At 29.4% G+C, this 20,809-nt stretch overlaps 2 pseudogenes; one reads left to right on the top strand and one right to left on the bottom strand.

Annotated features, from left to right (window-relative positions):
- The window catches only part of LOC132937003 (trehalase-like), a 52,256-nt pseudogene that overhangs the window by 18,063 nt on the left and 13,384 nt on the right, over positions 1–20,809 (bottom strand).
- Positions 9,313–10,218, top strand: LOC132936410 (peroxidase-like; annotated as a pseudogene).

The raw sequence follows: 20,809 nt of genomic DNA on the forward strand, positions 1-20,809 counted from the left end.
TGCTCAATGAATCAGAAAAAAATTTGGAAAAACAATTTGGACCAAAACTTACTAAGTTATAGATAATTGTATAAATCTTAGACAGTGGTCCTCAAAATGCAATCATTTGAATAAATTGAATTACCAAATCATTTAGACATCAGGTTTTTAAATATTTCTAAGTCATAAATATATTTTTAACACAATTTAAAATTTTTTTATTTAAAAAATGTAAGTTAAGTATAAATCACTCGTGATAAGAAATATTATCATTTAAGTAATCATTGATTTTCGCCAAACACGTTAAAGTTCGTAACAAATTAAGTTTTTGTGATAGGCTTTTGATTTTTCTTCCATTAGATAGACAATTAAAAAATCTATAATCTGTTATAACATTTATTCTTCTATGGCTCGTCAAATAATTTAAATTGATAAAAATGTGTATACACGTCCACAGAACACAGGAGGTGCTTTGCTCCGACGTGTATACACGTCCACAGCAGTGAAACGGTGTAGTAAATAGTACATTATTATTTATTATGTGTAATACTCTTAAAAATACTAATATTTGATAAAAAATGTTTACTCATTCAACTAATTAATATTAATTTGCACGTTTCTTGTTACGTTTGTTGATAGGATAATTAAATAACTTTCAATTAAAAAAAAATCCGTTAAAATGGTCTGGAGTGATAAGGCGAACCCATACATGATCGCACGCTCATACAGCAACCTCCCGTATAAAATTGTTATCTATTATATCGTATTAGTATTATATCTCAATACACCAAAAAGGCTGCTACCATGGCATTTAAATAATTGGTATTAAACATAACATTATAAAAAAAAGAGCCAACAAGATGAATCTACAATGTGAATTGAAAGAAAACGTCATAAACTAATAATTATATAACATAGGGTCGTAGGGTATGCCACTGAAAATCCCCTGAAACTATAGATTAAATACATCAGAACAAAAAAACAAAAAAATTGAAAATGTCCGTAAACAGCTCAAAATGTGTAAAAATATTTATAAAATAAACATATTGTGAATATTTTGAGTATCCACAGTTATTCGTTTTTTAATTACAGCAAAATAAGAAAATAACTACATGAGAATTTAAGTAGTTAATATCCAATCTTGTAAAAATTTGAACTTCACACGTTCATAAAAATTTAATTTGACTTTCAGGTAGACATTTCTTTTGATAAAGGTTGAAAAGCTTATGAGGCATTTTGAATTAAATTTTCAAATCTTATATTTAAAAAGTAAAATGCTTATGAATTTCTTACTTAAAATAATTTGCACATTTAGTAGATTTTTACTTATTTCGTTAAAATTCGAACTTTAAATAATTATAAAAAAATGTTTCTGTTTTTTAATACTTTTTAACTGTCAAGTATATATTAATTGTATATTAATTGTATTTATTTAAGTATACTTCTACGTCCTGCCAAATAGTTAAACATAATATGTTGACTAAGTATTTAACATTACAATTGATCTTATTTGTCATCATAGGTATTTGTAATATTATAAAATGGCATTTTACTTAATTTCCATATTATATCACGTCTTTTAAAGATTTAATCATTACTAAATTTTTTTTTTAACTTAGCATTTTTTTTACACAGAGTTATAACGAAGTATTTTTGGTGTGATTTAGGTATACGCTCGCCGGTAATACCTTGCAGCTATTACCGTCTATCCCGGCATTGGCGGTGTTGCTAAGCTACAAATTGTGTAAATAGCATAACGAATTTTTGTGTAGCCTGTAAAGTTAGTCCGATTAGCATTGCATCGATACCGCGAGTATCAAAATTGCCCAACAAAAGTGGTTGGTTGTAATTTCTCTTAAAGGAAACTTTAATGTGTTTTTTTTGTAAAATGAAAATGTTCAAATGATTTTGTAGTTCAAAATTCAATTCTAAGATTTAAAAAGTTAATACAAGATTCCCCATTAGTTTTTAATAAAAAAAAAAGTTTAGCAAAAAGTCCATTTAATTGTTGATAAGCGTTTGATTTTAAATTTTTTTTCAATTATTCATTATTTACACATTTTTGCAGTTTTAACATTTTTTTTGAAGATTTCAAACTTTTCTTGCGTGACGTATAAAATTTATTTAACAAATGATGGAGGATAGTACACTTTTTAATTAAATATTCTAACAAATTATGTAAAAAAAAATTATTGGTATTGTATTTCATCTAAATTTCAAACATTTTATATAGTGTTGGAGAAGAATAAATGAATTTCGATATTTATAATAATATTCTCTGCACAATAGATATGCATATTTTAGTTTTATTATTGTTAACTTCGTCATAATCCTAAATAATAAACCGTACCAATTACTGTACCTATATTAATATTATTATTATCGTTCATAAATAATAGCGTTGATTGAAAATAATCACAACGGACTAATAAGTTTTTGTCGTCCTATGGTAATCTATTGTAATATTTTCATAGTTGACAACTTTTTAATATTTTGTAATTTCATTATTTATTTTTTTTTTCATTACTATTATAATATGTTATAATATGTAACGTACCTACAATTAACTATGATAATGATTAATTAATTTCAATAATTTTTTTCAAAAAAGAGAAAGTACCTATTTTATTCCGAGTTATTGTATTCACCATTGATCTTAAAATAAAAACATATTATTATTAAACTAAACCGATGCACTAGAAATATGGCAGGTGTGTTGGTTAATTTGTAACTACAGTGTACCTATAGAAATAATGGAATTTGACCTTGGGTTTCGATTGTGGCAGTTACCAGTCTATTCCCTTGTAAATGTTGTCGAGGGGTTTGGGACGATGAGAAACTGGCGTTTGATAAGTAGTTGGAATTCAGAAATACCTACACGAGAAGTTTTACAGAGCCCGTTCGGGCGGTGTATAGGTAATATGTTATTTATAGTGAAATGAGCATCTGTATTGAACTCATGAATTTATTAACTGTTGAATAATAAAATATACAATACACAGTTAAGGTATAAGTTTTATCTTTACATTACAATGTGTAACATTTTAATGAATTTATTATGTTTTTATCAAATTATTGATATACGTGGATAATAAAATGAAATAAAATAAATATACGTATAATCCTCATGTAATTATATCAGTACACTATTTCAATTAAGTACCTACGCAATTAAACCAGAAATGTACAAATTATATTTATTAAATTGAAAAAAGTAAAGATTTAAAACGTAACCCGTAGTAAATAGTAAATTTTTATGTTTAATACTTTTAAAAATACCAATTTTTGACAAAAAATGTTTACTTATTTAATTTAATAAAATTAATTTGCATTTTTCTTTTTTTGTTGGTTGATAGGACAATTTAATAATTTTGCAATAAAAATAAAATCCGGAGAGATAAGGCTCTCACGCACATACATCAACCTCCCGTATAAATGTTATATAAATCGTATAAGTATTATATCTCAATACACCAAAAAGGCCGACACCACGGCAGTGTCATTGTGGCACTAATTTCTGTCGTCGATCTAGTTAAAATTATCAATAATTCCATGGGTAACATTACCGCGTGATAATTTATTCTCAGATTTAAATGGATGACTGATGAATCAATCGCAGGCAAATGTGCCAAACATTGGTGAATTGATTGTGAGAAAAATTGATTGTTTTGAATGTTGATCGTTAAAATCAAATTTAAAAATATTGGAATTATATTTGTGTAGGTATATTTTATGTCAGATTTGTATTTAACTTCCATGTTTCGTAAGGGTACCTACCTAGGTATAATATGCAGACTTGTTCGCAGCAAAGTCTTTACCGTTTGTTACTTAATACCTTTACATACACATTATGAACGTTTAATAATAACAACTAAAATTATTTAAAAAAATGCATTATTAATGTATAACAATTATTACTCTTTACTGGATTATGCACCGTATTAAATATAAATTATAATAAATTAATTTACACCGTACTACGGTAATTAGGTAGGTACATAATATTAATTAATGCTATTATACAAAGTACTTGATATACCTAACATAATATTATAAATTAACTGTTTTCGGAATAAATTGATTTAATCTACTGCGTAGTGCGGACCTATGCCGTATTACTATAATACTAAAATAAAATAGTAAAAAACAGTATAATATACTTATAGTAATACCCATCGTCGCAGCTTACAGGATAACAGACATACCTATTCGCTTGGAATCGTTTTTCTTATGCAATGATTTATTATTTATATCAAATTTAACACACCCATTACACTGACTTGCCCAATACGAGATAAACTCGACATCACAATAGTACAGTAGAGTGGTAACCCATACTTCCCCCTATTTTTCTATTCATAATTAATCTGATTCATAATTAACGAACTGAGAATATAATCAGGGAGAAGCGGATGACAAATATATAGTGTAGGTAGGTAGTCTTTGAAGTAGGTACAAGAAAAAAAGTCATTGGAGTTAGTACTTATATAATTATTAATAGGTACTTAATTAGTTAAATTTAAATATTATACTGTATATTTATCACAAATTACAATTGTACGCATCACATTATATCAAAAAGGCAATATACTATATTGTTATAAGAATACAATCTATTGCAGATACTAGATAGTATCAAAAATAAAATGACAGTTGTATCTGTTGTAGAGTAAAAATTGTTAAATATTTTACTTTTTATTATAAAGTCTCAGAAATTTGAACCTGGAAATCGGCTTAAATTATCCCTAGGCCAACGTTCTTATTTATGCTGCTGCACGAACACTATAAATTATATATGTAATACACACCTCGCAATAGCGTAGAACCGGTTCGCGCATTCCTGATTTTCGATAGTGATATAAAACTCTGAGGCGCGCCGTTATTATAGCACATCCCTCGACCAAAACGACTGAGGAAAAAACTAGCCGCCGTCACGCAAGACTCCAAGTCAAACATCAATTTCTGAACTGCTCATATTCATGATCAGGGGACTAATAATACGCCGAAACATATTAGAGCAAGATACCAACCTTACTTAATGTACTTCTCTCATTGTCCCCCCCCCCCCCCCCCCCATAACAATGCCTAAATGTTGAGGTATTTAATTTCTGTAATACTTGGATTTAGTTGGAGCACAAGATTTAATAAAAACATCAGATGAGATGTGTAGCTTTCTGAGTCTAAGTTCCTAGATACATTTACTATAAAAATATTGTTTATGGACTATGACGTGTTTATATACCTATTATAAATACGTGATTGTTGTTTTAATATAGGTATACATTTTAGTATTACAATAACAATCTCCACAAAAATAATGGTAAAAGTCTGAGGTACTCTGGGTAAAGCCACCGTAAAGTTATTGTATAGCAATTTTGTAGCTATGTATCATGTAATTATAACTCTTTATTTTTGTGTGATATAATTCAAGTTACACTTTTTGAGCATGACGACCGAAAAGAAAATGACAAAATGAGTTGTTTTTGTTGATAATTGTGTAAGTGTGTAACCACAGAACAATAGTGTACATATTGTGCCTGTTACACACTGTACGGAAATATTTTATTTGAGAATTTTTTTGCTTAGACAACTGGTTAGACTATAATAACAAAAAAATGATAACGCAGTATCTTACGGTCACGCTCTTTTGCACGATTATATCATTAATCATGCTTTTTCGCTACGAAAAATGTTTTTCAGTCACCACGCCAGGCCTGCAATAAAAACTGTACGATATCTTAATAAGAAGGAATGTTCAGATAGTACATATATAGGTTCCTAAAACAAATGATAGAAAAATTCTTTATCAAGATATAAAATACGTTTTCATTTGTACGTGTGTTTGTTTGGCAAATTTATTGGTGTTGTTGGCTATGGTGGGGATGAAGGCGGGTGTGGACCCAATAGGATCGTAGGAATGTGTTTCATTAAAACATTTAAAGTCAGTGTGTTAGTGCAAAAACTGTTAAGTTATCTTATTTCATCCCGGTGAACCTGTTACCGGCTTTTGATTTCTAAACAGTGACCTACATAAATTATTAAACAAATATCAAAATCTGAAACAAAATTATTTTATTAAAATGGCAATGTACTTATGCATTTAATTTAAGTTGATTTACATATTTACAAATTTAGGGAAGTATAGATTGTAAATTCAGTTAACTTCAGCAAATTCTTACAAATAAATAAACTTTTATCATTGATATTTAATTCATACTCATCTAAGTATGTTCATAACAATATTCAGTGTAGATTTACATAAAAGAAATCATATCTATTTCCAATTAAAAAAAGTGGGTCAGTGGATGTTCCTCTGCTGTACAGTAGATAAAAGTGGGTCACTGTAATAGATGGTGTTAAATTTGAAAACAATGATATAATATCATTGTTTAAGAAAAACGATTCTGAGCGATAATTTGTGTCCATGTATTTTTAATATTTTTCAACTGCTATTGTAACAATATATCAGGGGCCTTGAATACATTTTCACGCTTTTTTACTCAACAAATAAAACTAAATTGATATTAATAGAAAAAAAACTAAAAAAATTGAAAACTGACAATTTCCAAAGAACAGCTCAAAAAGGGTTAAAATATTTTCAAAATCGTATGGTATATAGACGATGAGAACATAAAACTTCTGTGAAATTTTCATTTGTTTATAGTTCTTCGTTATTGAATTAAAATATAATAACAAAACCGCTACATGAGAAATCGAGTGAATATCCAATATTGTAAAATTATAAATTTCAAACACTCATAAAAATTAATTTTATTTGCTTGTAGACATTTTTTTTTTTGATGAAGGTAGACAAACTTATAAGGGATCTTGTATTATATTTTCAGATCTAAGATTAAAAAAGAAAATTTTTTATGAAGTCTCAACTCAAAATAATTTGCTAATTATCGTGACTTTTTCCATATTTTGTCAAGATTTGAACTTTAAATGCTTATAAAAAAAAAACTGTGATTAAGGATTTTTAATAGTTTTCAATTGGCATTGTAAAAATATAGTAGGAGCCTTGAATTAAATTTTCAAGCTATTTTACCCAACAAATAAAGTTTTATTGATATCCATAGACACAAAGACTAATAAAATTGGAAACTGAAAATATTCCTAAACAGTTCAAAACCAATCAAAATATTTTGAAAATTTTATCGTGTATAGAAAATACAACTTCCCGTCTTTCCTTAATTTTTACGTTGTTTTTCCCATCGGTTTTGAAAAGTAAGCAGTTTTACTGCCCCAAACCGTAATAACAGAAACAAAAAAAATGTTAAAAAAAACACATCATTGTAAAATCAATACATTCATCGTTCCACTCAGAATTCTAAAAGTTATAACTAAATCCTTATTATTTTGTAAAAATGAGTACGCTTTTAATCTCTGGTGTCAAGTTTCTCGTTGGATGCTAGTAAGTTCCTACTCAGAACAATATATTAATATTCATGATATTTTTAAACTAGTGAAATCCTACAACATTTTCAGGTATACATCCAAAAAAGAATCGTAGGATCTAATATAACTACCTAACCTATTTTCCCGTTTAGGAAATAACATAATATATTACATTTATTTAAATATTATGTTATTTATGATTTATCAACATGTTGGAACTAACCTATGAATTTGTAACCTACAATTTTATAGTCATACAAGTGCCCACATGCTTCGGACCTTTGACGCCTTAATCTCCTACGCTTAAAATGGATTTTTTAAAAAATTAGATTTGCGCTGTTAGGTTTTCTCAGGTACGATAGTATGGGCTTGTCGGTTATTCGTTTATTCCTACTAAATTTTAATGACTAATGATTCCATAATAAAAAATATCACTATTTGGTTTAAATAAATCACAATGACTATAAGTACAATGAGTACCGCAACTGTTCTTTTTTAAATTGTAGGAAGTTAAAATTACTGAAAAAAACTCAAACTCAATTTTAGGGTAGGAACATGTTTATTTTATAAAAAATATTTCACCTACGCGATCGTCGTTTAAAAAAATATAGTAAAATTCTACTGTCTTTTCAGCACATTTTTCCACACTTGTCTGCCCCATCTTAAGGTTATTCGATACCGTGATTTTCTGTAATGGTCTAACACGGTTGCCCCCCCTCCACAGCTGTTATCGTAATTTGAAAAATATACCAGTTACCCTCGACCAATTAATGTACCAGTTGCCCCCAACCGAATGTACCTACCAGTTGCCCTCACATGTTCATATATACACGATTACAATATACTATTATAGCCTGTAAAATAGGGGAGGTAAATACACAAATAATAAATAAAATTATAGTAAAATAGTATAAAATGAACAAAAAAAATTCATATGCTTGAAATTATAATATACTTACTTAATATCGTATTTTGTAATTACTAACAAAATAATATGAATACAATAGTCAATAAAATAATTAATATTATAATTATGTGAAATATTACCCATACATTACTTTTCATCATCGTGTGTATGTTTCTATTAAACGTAATAAATATATATGTTTATCTAGGTAGTTTGGGGTGGGGGGATTGGTATAAAAAAGGTACATTTGGGGGCAACTGGTACATGCCCGTCCAACACACGTGTGACATAGGATTATAGACGTGTTCTTTGCCAAACATACCAATTTATCTAATGAAGTGACAAGAATTCTAAAAACAGATTTGAATTTGTCGTCAATTCTACTTGAAATTTTTGATTTTTTGACTCAAATTTCTCCAAAAATTAAAATACCGCAATCTTTTAATTCCTATTTTTTAACGTAAAGTTATTATAAATTTCGCAAATAATATAAAAAATGTTGGAAAGTAGATTTTGAAACTTGACGACAAATTCATATCTTTTTTTAGAATTCTTATCCCTTTATTAGAATATTTGGTATGTTTTTCAAAGGCCAAAGAACACGTCTTAAATCCTATATCGTGCGTGTGTTAGAGAAAGAGAGCAAATCAAAAGGTGGAATAAAAAAAAAAAATAAATAACTTAAAAATTGCTAACATATAATTGCAGCTTTTGCACCTATACAACATAATATAAAATATTAAATACAATTATATTGACGACTGTCTACATTCTACAAACTCTACAATAAGTATATTATGTGCCCACGTCAAATTTGATTAGGTAAAAAATATAACAACATATTGAGATGTCGATTTCTGTGCTTTTGTTTTAAAAAGAATCATCACATTAAGTCGTGCTATGCTCCTTTATCCTACTTATCATGATTAATTTGTGTGTACGATTTGTTTAGCTTATATACGGAAAACTGAGAGATCAACGCAAGTCTTTCACTAAAACAACATTACAACCGACCAACTTATTTAATAATGAATTACACTGATGAACTTGTCAGAGGGCTATCTACTCAAAATATACAAAAAGTCGATATGTTATTTACTGAAACGGTGGGTTTTTGAAATACAATCAAAATAATGCAATGACATTTATACAACTCATAAGTTATGATGACATCATCCATATAACAGATTGTATTATACCTACGTTTAGATTTTCTAATATAAGTGATTCAAATTTTTTGCAGCTTACAAATTACTTATACACTGTTCATCCAGAAAACAGGTTTGGAATAGACTTGCTAGACAGCTTGGATATACAACGAACCCGCGATCATGGTATTCCACGCTACACACAATTTAGAAAATATTGTAGACTAAAAGACTTAGAAAACATGAAAGATTTGTCTGAGATCATGGTTGAAGGTGTAAGTTTAAAAGTATTTGAAATATTAAATAATAACATACTGATTATTTTAATTCTGTATATTATAATATTTAGTCAATTGATAGACTATTGAAGCAGTACAAACATTGGATATATATAGATTTATTGGTAGGTGCATTGTTTGAGAAACACAAAGAAGACTCAATGGTTGGCCCAACGATGAGATGTATCATTAGAGAACAGTTTATAAGAACAAGAATTGCATTTTTACGATTTACCAAAAGTATTCAATGAAGGTTAGTATATCTGAAATATTTTTAATGAATGATCTTAATTTTAACTAAATTTTTTAAATTTAAGATCTACTGACAGAAATCAGAAAAGTGACGCTTGCCAGAGTCTTTTGTGATAACAGCAATAATATAACAATGATGCAGAAACAAGTATTTTTGAAACCTGAAATGGCTGATTTGCAACTCTGTAATTCCCAATCAATTCCAAAAATCAACATCAATCACTGGTCAGAAATGGTCGATACATTTCAAAAATAACCTCATACAAACCATTGATGTATTTATTTTGAATGTATTAATGTTGAAAAACAATATTAATAGTTATTAAGAGTTATTAGTTTTTTTTTAATTTAATAACCAATAATTATTTTCTCATCCAACCTTTTTGCATTATACCAATATGTAATGATTTTAATATGAATTATATAAGTCCATATTTAATATTTAATAGATTACATTTTTGACTGTTTAAAATACATTTTTAAATTATGATGAAATATGTAGGTACAATAAATTGTCATAAAGCTAGTGGTTTTACAATGGTGTTTATTTATTTTATATTTTTTTTTTATTTATCCTGTGTACAAAATTTCTACCAGAATGATTTATATTATAATATAAAGTCAACTAACAGGCTATAATAAATAGCTGCTCACCTTAGCGTACATATGTGTGGACGAACGGTAAACAAACAGTACTCACGTAAATCGAACATGTATGTGGCTACTCCCTTGCTATACACAAATACAAAATTGTGCTCCGGGTTACTTTACCCAAAACACACATACAAACTCTCGTACCTACTTTAACTGTACATAAAAATTAACATAAAGAAATGGTGTGCCAAGGGAATTTTACCCAGACCACACTTAAAAAAAACGATTGTAAATTTGGGCATACTAAAAATGTCTCCGGCCTAGGATAAAAGGCTGGTGCCACTTTGTCGTATAAGTACGCCATGCAAAGGCTTAGGAAATATGACAGATATATTTCAGTTTCCAATTCCCAAATATTCAAACGAGTAAATATCGACACCTTTGATAATTTCCAAAGGTTTCCAAGTAAATGAAAATAATTAGGTAACTGTTGCAAGAAAAGTTAATTCAATTGAATTGCCTTCAGTATTGTTAAGAGTAAACAAAAAATAAATTTAATTAAATAAGTTTAAAGTTAATATAGAAAATAAAATTAACTTAACTCAGTTAAAAAAAACTTATTTTTCAAGTTACGATATTTTTAAGTCATAAACGGCTCTAGTATTTTGTTATACACAAACATTTACCTAGACGATTAACACTGTGTAAAAAATTTTAATTAATAATTAATTATTATAATTTATAATAATATATAATTCGAAAATAAATAACTATAATCGAAAAAGAGCCAACGATGAATCAGTAGTTTCTAGTTGATTACTCATGACACGAAAAGAAAATTAATTAACTGCACGACAATGATAATTAACTAAACAAAGTTAAGTTACAACAATATACATTTTAACTGATTAAGTTAATAAGTAAAAAACCATAATAATTAACTAGTTAAGTTACAAAGTTTAAAATATAGCGTACCTAACCTAACCAGGCGTGGGAATGTAAACAACATCCTGTGATGTCCACGGAGATATCGATAGACTAGGGGGGAGTAGGAGAGCAGGAGGCCCTATAATACCACACCCGAAACGGCCTGTGGATTAGACGTGTGACACCATAGTACAGACGAGCACCTTCACGAAAGACAACATAACAACTTTGTCGAATTAGACTTAGAATATTTTATGAAGAAGAATTCAATAAACAACTTAAACTTTCAACCAGTCTAATTATTTCGTCAACTCTACCTAAGAAATCCTCTACCAACAGTCTTGCTACCTGCAAATTATAAACTAAGCAGTTATCCCAATTGCTAGTTTATAACAACAGTCTTGTTTAATGACACCATCTGAGTCCTACTATTACTAGCTAGAAAACCAACAAAGTCTTTCTCCCTTTATACCAAAACTAGGTAGAATATTTTTATCAGAAAATATTGCTATAACTTTTTTACTACTATCTAAAATTCCTTTTCATGTTTTATTTTGGTTGAACTAAGTAAACCCAAGCTTAACCATTTCTTAAGTCTTTTATTTTTCGAAATTACTTTAAACAAAAACCTAGATTTCGAAATTCATTATTATGAAGTATAATGACACGAGGATAAATCGAGACTAACCAGATTAGTGTTGGACAATACTATTAGTCGTTTTTCGCATCATTACGCGTATACAAGTCATCAATTCGCGATAACATTTTTATATCGGTATTTCATATAATATTTATAATATATAGCTATATAAATAAAATTAAACTAAAATTTTTGTTCGGGAAGATTATTATTTTGGCGGAATCGATAGGTTATTTTTAGACTATCTGCACTGGCGAAATCGATTCTGGCGGAATTGATAAACCTTATCCCCAAGTATAAAAAGGTCTGGCGGAATCGATGAAACCCCAGGTTTTTTTGTTATAGAAAACTGTCAAAGCCCAAAAGTAACAGTGAAATTAATAAGTGTGCGGTGTGTACCCTGAAATCAGATGTATTTTTAGGCCCTGCAGTTTACAATTCACGTTAAACCTGCCTATAAGACGTTAAATCACCTAAACCATTTTCAATTTCTGTCCTGCAGACCAATCGATATGTCTGTGCACACATTTCTTTAGCATCTTTAAAAAATTGTCTCAAATAATTATACACATATAATATGGTGGTTATGATCGTTGCGAATTATAAATATAAAGTGATAGTCAAAAACGGCTTAATGAAATGTATATTTATAATGAATTAAAATAATATTGTTTACAGGCGCACAGTATCCCCTTTCCACCGGATAAATTGTTTTATTTAGTTATATTATCATCAAATCGGACTTACTTTTTCATACTTTTTTTGTCTGTATAGTAAGGCACATATTTCGTGCGCAACCATTTAGAGGCGATTTCAGACGCCAATTTTTTCGCGTCTTCATTACCCGTGCTCTCTGACGCCATAACTGTTATGTACTGAAGTGGGGGTCATGCATTCGGCTGATCCCATGGTTGGTCAGATTTCCTGAGGGTGGTTGGTATGCTCACAGGTGTCTTCAGTATTTTTGTTTTATTCAAATAGTTGAGAATCCTTGTTACAAGGTAATCAGTATTGTTCTTTGTATAACATCCAGTCCATAATAGTGATAAATTTGTAGGGTAAAAAAAATTTCACTTTACATTATTTGTCATGTCGAAGTCAAGCCACGAGCCGACCTCCTCGTCCCATAGAACGGCTGTTACCGCATCTTTCCACTGCAAAGATATATTTTCATATATCGATGCCTTGACGGTGTTATTTATCTCCCGGTAGGAATCCCTCAATATCTTTGCATTACAATATACTAATGCATTTAACTCCATCGGGACGATTGACCTCGTTTTTGTATTTAAGAGGTTTTCTGCAATCATACTATGACATCATAACATAAGACAATACCTATTATCCGATAAACTGAAACTGTATATCACTCCCCCTTGCCCATTTTATTATGATACACACGTAAAATATATTTACATATTTAATACATCGCTCGTTTACCTCTGAGCTCAAATATTAAATTTTTAATGTAAATTAGATACAAAAAAAAATTAAAATAAGAAGTAATACAAATAAATAATTTTCCAACCAATGTGGGGGTTATGAAGATCATATATTATCTTGATCAGAAATGAAGTACCTAATTATATTTTATTCATTGAGACGTCGTATAAGTACTATCGTATACGTCAAATTCGAGATCAAGTTTTAATTATGTGTATGACAGATAAAAATAAAACCAATATGCTTCATATAAAGCGCTGTGGACATATGTTTCTAGTGACTAGAAATAATATAAAAATGTAACGTGTATCTATTGAGTATAATTAATGTGTTGATACATTTTAGGTACACTTCGTTTATGACATAGACTGTATGAAGGATACGAGGTACCTAATGTATTATCGTTATGAAACCATCGTTCGGTCAGTCTTGAGGCATGTCGCATATAACACATGCAGTAATAATGAATTGGAAAAATGTACTTTATAAAGTGTTTAAAGTAAAGATGAAAGTATAGAACCTACTCTAATTTGATAAAAACTTCAGATTATATATATTTTATATATACTAAATGAAACTATTTTGAAATCGTCCACAAAAAAATCTACTTTTTTCTTTTTTTGTAGACGATTTCAAAATAGTTTCATTTAATGTAATAATGACCTATAACAATCGGACATAATAGACTTAAGAGGGACGGAGTGGCCGGGTGGATAAAGGCGTCAGTTGCGACGCGCACCGTCGCCGGTTAGAACACCGGCCACGGGCGGCACTTCTCTTAGGGCAGTCACTGTGTCTGGAGAGAAAGGTCGCCATCTCTCACCCGGGCATGGCAGATACCTACGGGTACCCACTTAAAAATTCTGCCAAACTAAAAACACACATGTTTAAAACCTACAGTACCCTACCCCACAGTTAAAAATCACCCAAATAATATATCACATTATTAATATTTAATTACAAACGTATACTTATAGTATAGGTATACCGTATGGCGTATACACTTTATATTATATTATAGATCATCAAAAAATTCAAAATCAAGTAGAGATTAAGGAAGGGCTTACAACCGTTCCCAATAAAGTCGGTAATTTTTGAAAACCTGTAACTGGTTATCGTTTAATTTTGATATTATGGCAACCGGTAACCGTTTCTTTAAAGATACTTCAAACACTATGATAACCGTTATTCGTTTAAAAACCGTTGATAAGGTTTTTTGGTGATCGGTTACCGGTTAAACCGGTTTATAAAATTCTTTTTTTTAAATTTTTAATCATATTTTTTCAAACCGTTTATTTAGGCGATTCGTGGGTTGATAACATAACTATTATTATTACAAAATCAAAAACTTAATATGCTTTAATTTGGTCGATTTCCTTTGAAGTTTAAAACATAATATCAAGATAATGGCTATATTAAAAAATCAAAAAACTAAATTGCATACAATATGTTTTTTATTGTTACAATTTTAAAATTATTTATTTATTTAAACTTTAAACATAACCAAAAAGTTAAAATAATAGCATTGACCAAAGAATTAATCGTAATAGTATGATACGATATTAAAACGATGTAAATCTCAGACTATATTCTTGATTAAAATATCGTAAATAGTATGAAATACTAAATATTAAAATATACTAAAATATAGACTATTCCACCAACTATTTCGTAAAAGGAATCAGCGCGTGACGACGACGACGTTTATGACGGTATTTATAATATATCTATATGATATTCACAACAATTCTTGACGGCACTTAATTAGGGATACAAATTTTTATTAGAGTGGGGTAGTAGGATTTTTAAATACAATCAATATAACGCAATAATATTTTTACAACTCATAGATAATGATGAAATCATCAATTAACCTGAATGATATTATACGTTTATATATTTAAACATTAGTGATTCAAATTTAATTCTTGAATTACAATTAAAATCAAACTACCTGTTTGCGCAAAAATATCATCAAAAAGAATGAACGATTAAAGATATTACATCATTGCAACATGCAAATCAGCACGATGACGAGGCCTGCCCCCTGAATTTATTATGTCCTTATTAAATTATAGATATACGTGAGTCATTGAATAAAAGAAAATAAATTCGTATAATCGTCGTATAATTTATATCAGTAGGTACATAAATTAATTAATTTTAATTGCAACGCCCCCACGGTCTTTTTTGCAAAGAAACATTTAAGCCCCCTCTAAAATTCGATCAAATCTCTGACTATGTTGGATATACGTTGGTTCCTTCTAAATTAGAATGACTCAAGATTCTATATAACATGATCTATTTAGTTACATGACAGGACAGGAGCGGGAAGGGTTACCCAAAAAATATATAATTGCAAATAATAAATGCCTGTATGTAATTTGTGGTGTTCGGGACACCAAAATAAACAATATATTATATTAAAACAACCAGCGGTAATAGTACCGAAACAAAAGGGTGTCCCAACAAATAACATAATAATACAATAATTATATTACCAGTTCACATATGACACAGTCAGAAGGTATAAGATAACGGCTGTATTGCTGACAGTCTACAAATAGCAGTCGGGTACGTACTGACTATTTATAGGCTTATAGCTATAGGCGTGCGCACCGGGGGTCAATTTTGGACATATTTTAGTTAGTGACTTTGAATCTTGAAAAAAACATTTTCATAAATATTCCACTTAATTGGAGACTTAGAGGGATGAATCTAAAACTTATTTAATTAAAAAGTAATAAGTATAGATTAATATTATTGTAATTATATTTATATACTTTATATCTTTACCTGTAAGGATTTTTTTGTGATTAACCTATTCCTAATAGTCTTCAACAAATGAGGAGAATCTGAAAAAACAAATACCCTACGGTTTCTATCATAAAGATTATCAAAATAATTTTTCATATTATCCATTTTTTCAGATATACCTAAAATACTCCACATAGCACAGTTTGTCGTTGCATCATCACTTGCAATTCCTTCTACTCCAATACCAGCATTTTCTAGCAATAATATTGATTTTACAATAATTTTTGCAGAATCAATTCCTATGAAAAAAAAATACATTGTAAGTCTTATATAATTTAAATTTATATTTGTAATACTTTTCGCGGGTCCTTTTGATGCCTGGGCACCCCCGGATCATTCACCATAAACGACAAGGGCCCTAGTTATTAATCAAGTGTAAATTAAACTAATGAAATTATTGACGAATTCAAAAATGTTGTTCCTTTTAAATGTCGATTATCGCCTATGCTTATAGCTGCGTTTAGTCTATTATTGTTTATATAATAGGTATCAAGACCCTATTATCTTTTACAGATTAAATTATTACAATTATAATTGTATTACCTAGTAAAGTAAACACAATAGATTTTTCTCAATATGCATAATCACATTTTTGATAATTAGTAAAAATAATTATATTTTAAATTTGGTGGGGCCGGTCCTGGGCCAGAGTAAATTAGGGTGGGCCTGGCCCATCCAGGCTACCCCTGGCTACGTGTCTGCATTAGACGCAGAGTATACCTTTTAATTTTTTATAATACCATAACATATCTGTATTGCCGGTAGTTGTTTATATTAGGTATAGTAACACTATTGTACATTGTATCATTACACTTATTATTATATTATATATATCCTATTTTATTATTATTTACCTTTAACTTGCTTATATCTGAGTATTTCAACAATTATTACGATATCTTCTTGTATTACAATCCCTTATTGATACGCAGTTTTTACAAAATTAATAACCAACCTCTTAGTTTTATAATGTGTAAAACATTGAATGTGGTGTTTTTATTAGTGTGTTCATTAAATGCTCTACTTTACTATACAATTATATATGTCCTATTGGATTCCACGAAAAAGGAAGGGTTTTAATTATATCCCCCAGTAAAATGACCTTTTATTTAATTAAAATGTAAGATTATTATCCATGGTATTTCATAAGCTTTTGAATTTGGACATTTTCGTGATTTTTACAACATTTATATTCACTCGATTTCTCATGTAACGATTTTCTTATTTTGTTGTAATTAAAAAACAAATGACTGTAGATACTTGAAAATTTCACTAAATGTTTATATTAGCATTTTCTATACACCATACAATTTTGAAAATATTTTGACTCTTTTTGAGCTGTTTACGGACATTGTTTGTTTTCAATTTTTTTAGTTTTTTTTTCTATAAATATCAATAAAAACATTTTTATTGGGTAAATAAGCGTGAAAATTTAATATAAGGCTCCTGATATATCGTTCTAATAGCAGTTGAAAAATATAAAAAATACATAGGCACAATTTTTTTTTATAAGCATTTAAATTTCAAATGTTGACAACATTTATCAAATTTATAATTTATTAATTATTTTGTAGTTAAAAATGTATAAAATGTTTAACTTTTATGCCTAAGGATTGAAAATTTAAAACAAGGCTCCACGTAAATAGGTTATATATAAATTACTTTATTCACAATAATATCATCAAATATACTTGGTAATATCATAGGTTGACTGACCGTTTTCGCTCAGAATCGTTTTTTTTTATACAATAATATTATATCATTGAAGTCAAATTGAACACCATCCATTACAGTGACCCACTTGTAACCTACTGTACAGCAGAGCAACATCCACTTATCCACCTTTTTTTTAACATAGAATTCCTATTCGTGGTATGATGTACTGTGTACATGATCATCGCCAGTATATCAGATTTCAGTTGGTTGTTTGAAATTATCAGTCATCGGAATTGGTGACAGATGTCGTGCGTAAGTCCACCAGCCACTCAAACGAGTGATGTGTGAGGCCGCCTAGGTCTTCTAGTGTGTCGTGTTGATCATCTGAGGGATCACCAGTATAGCAGTCTTTCTTATAAATATTTAAGTTAGTGTTAAGATCGATGTGTGTGAGTTCTGTGGTCATTGCACCAAACCGATTCGACCACAGACACCACCCACCGCTTTTCTTAACTAAATTGTACTTCCTTCTACTCAGGTACTTACCTCTCGTCCACGCCATAGATTCGTTGTCGTGTAAATGATTGCATAGAAGCAATTTGGTCAGGTGTATATTGGGTTGCCTATTCAGAATTTTGGTAGGCATCATCTGACGGTTATCCAAAAATATGGCACATCAACTTATTCTCGGACCAACCGATTGGTCCTTCAGGTGTCCGTCCCCGTTGTCGGGTGCAAACAGAAGTTGAGTATTATAGCTTACAATAAAAATATACCTACCTACAGTGTTGGGTTAATTACTTTTAAAAAGGAATGAAATTACGTTACTCGTAACTTCAAATATTTTTTATTTAAATTACATATGCGTTACCTAAAATAATTTTCATCACATTACATTACTTTTTCATTAATAAAGTAGTGCCTTAGAAATAACGTTACTTTTTTTATCATTTTTTTAACCATATTTAATTCAATTATTATGTATATATTTTACCATCATAGACCCAGAGATAATAGACCTATTAAAGTATTATGTACAAATGTACATTCATCTCACCTATATGGCTACATAGTCATAACTCATAAATCATAATTAATTTTTAGTTAGTGAAATTATTGCTGCGTTACTGAAAAAGTAATTACGTTACATTTATTTGTAATTTGCGTTACGTTACTACTCAACACTACCTACCTTCTATCTATTATATAAATTCTCAATATATTTTATTTTATTTTTCGTGATTAAAATCAAAATAGAAAATACTGTATAAACTAAAAAGTATAAGTAATTGAATGTACCTATTTTTTTTTTAAATACAGATACTTTAAGAAAGTATTTAAAATAATTTATCCAAGTACTTTCACTCAAATAGGTACTTTACTAGTCTAACTCCAAGGTATATGATAAATTATTGAGCAGGATGCTACACGTTTTGAGTTTTAGACCGGTTGGGAATTGTGGACAACAAGGGGACATCTCTTGAAAACAAATTTGAATAGGTAATTTGTAAAAACAGTTCATATAGGTAGCTATAAAAAAAATGAATGACCGCAAGTACCACCATAAAGGTATTGACCGCAACTGTGGCGTCCGCATATGTGCTGACACCGAAGATACTCCTTATGTATCTGCACAGTATTTTGTAGTTATTAGGTGGTATAGACAGTGACGCATTTTGGAATTTTTCATGGGAGTTGCGATGGGTCACATCATTTCCGCAACACAAGGTTACATTTAGTATCCCGTTAAAAAATCTAATATCGTTATACCTAGTTAATGAACAATAGGTATAGGTACTTATAATCGCTACGTAAGTACTAGAATATTTTGATTTGTTTGACAAAAATGTAACTAAGATATTTTCTGTTATTTTTAATAGATTGATATAATTGGCATTCGCTTGGCTAACACTACCTATATAAAAAAATATTTATGATTGACAAATGAGTCAAGTGACTCTCGTCGCTGCGGCAACGACGACGTACGACGCACTCGATGACGCCACAGCCAGACCAAATGACGATTGACGACTGCGACGGAGCAGTGACAAACCATTTCTGTCTGGCGAGTTCCGAGTGTCGAGTCACCGAGTTTTTATAATCCGTAAAAACAAGCGTGCTGTGTGTCTAAACTGTATGTGCATAGCGTGTTATTGGTAACATTTGGGGTTAATTTACCCACCTCAAGTTATGTTATTTCTTATAATATATTTTACGTTGTTATACCACCTAAAGTATCTTAACTCAGTGTTAATTTTTTGATTTGATGCTATTTAATTAAGACATTATTTTTTGGATGATGACAATGATTAAATTAGGTACAATGGGAGAACATTTGCATTTTTCGAAGCTGCGATGACAATAATGAGCCGGACATTGAGTTTTTTCATTATCTTTTTATTGCTGATCAACGACGTCATCGTCCTCTTTATGGTGTAATGAAAAAATAGTTATTTTTTCGTATGGATGCATTTCAAATTCAAAAAAAACTAAAACCTTGCAGACGAACTTATTTTTAAACTTACATTAAATGGTGTGACGACGTAATATAGACAGTTCGTAGACTCGGTATAATACCGAGATGTAAAACTAACCGCCAATAGATAGGTCGATATTATATTTTGATTTGCTGTTTATTCTACCAAACGTTTACCGACGACAAAATACCATATAATATTAGAAAAATTTACAGTTATTATTACCTATATCATTCCAATAAAATTGTGTACAATTATTTTCACGTGCCATCGATTTACTTCGCCAAAATAGA

This window comes from Metopolophium dirhodum, chromosome 1 (genome assembly GCF_019925205.1).
Source record: "Metopolophium dirhodum isolate CAU chromosome 1, ASM1992520v1, whole genome shotgun sequence".
Lineage (NCBI taxonomy): Eukaryota > Metazoa > Arthropoda > Insecta > Hemiptera > Aphididae > Metopolophium > Metopolophium dirhodum.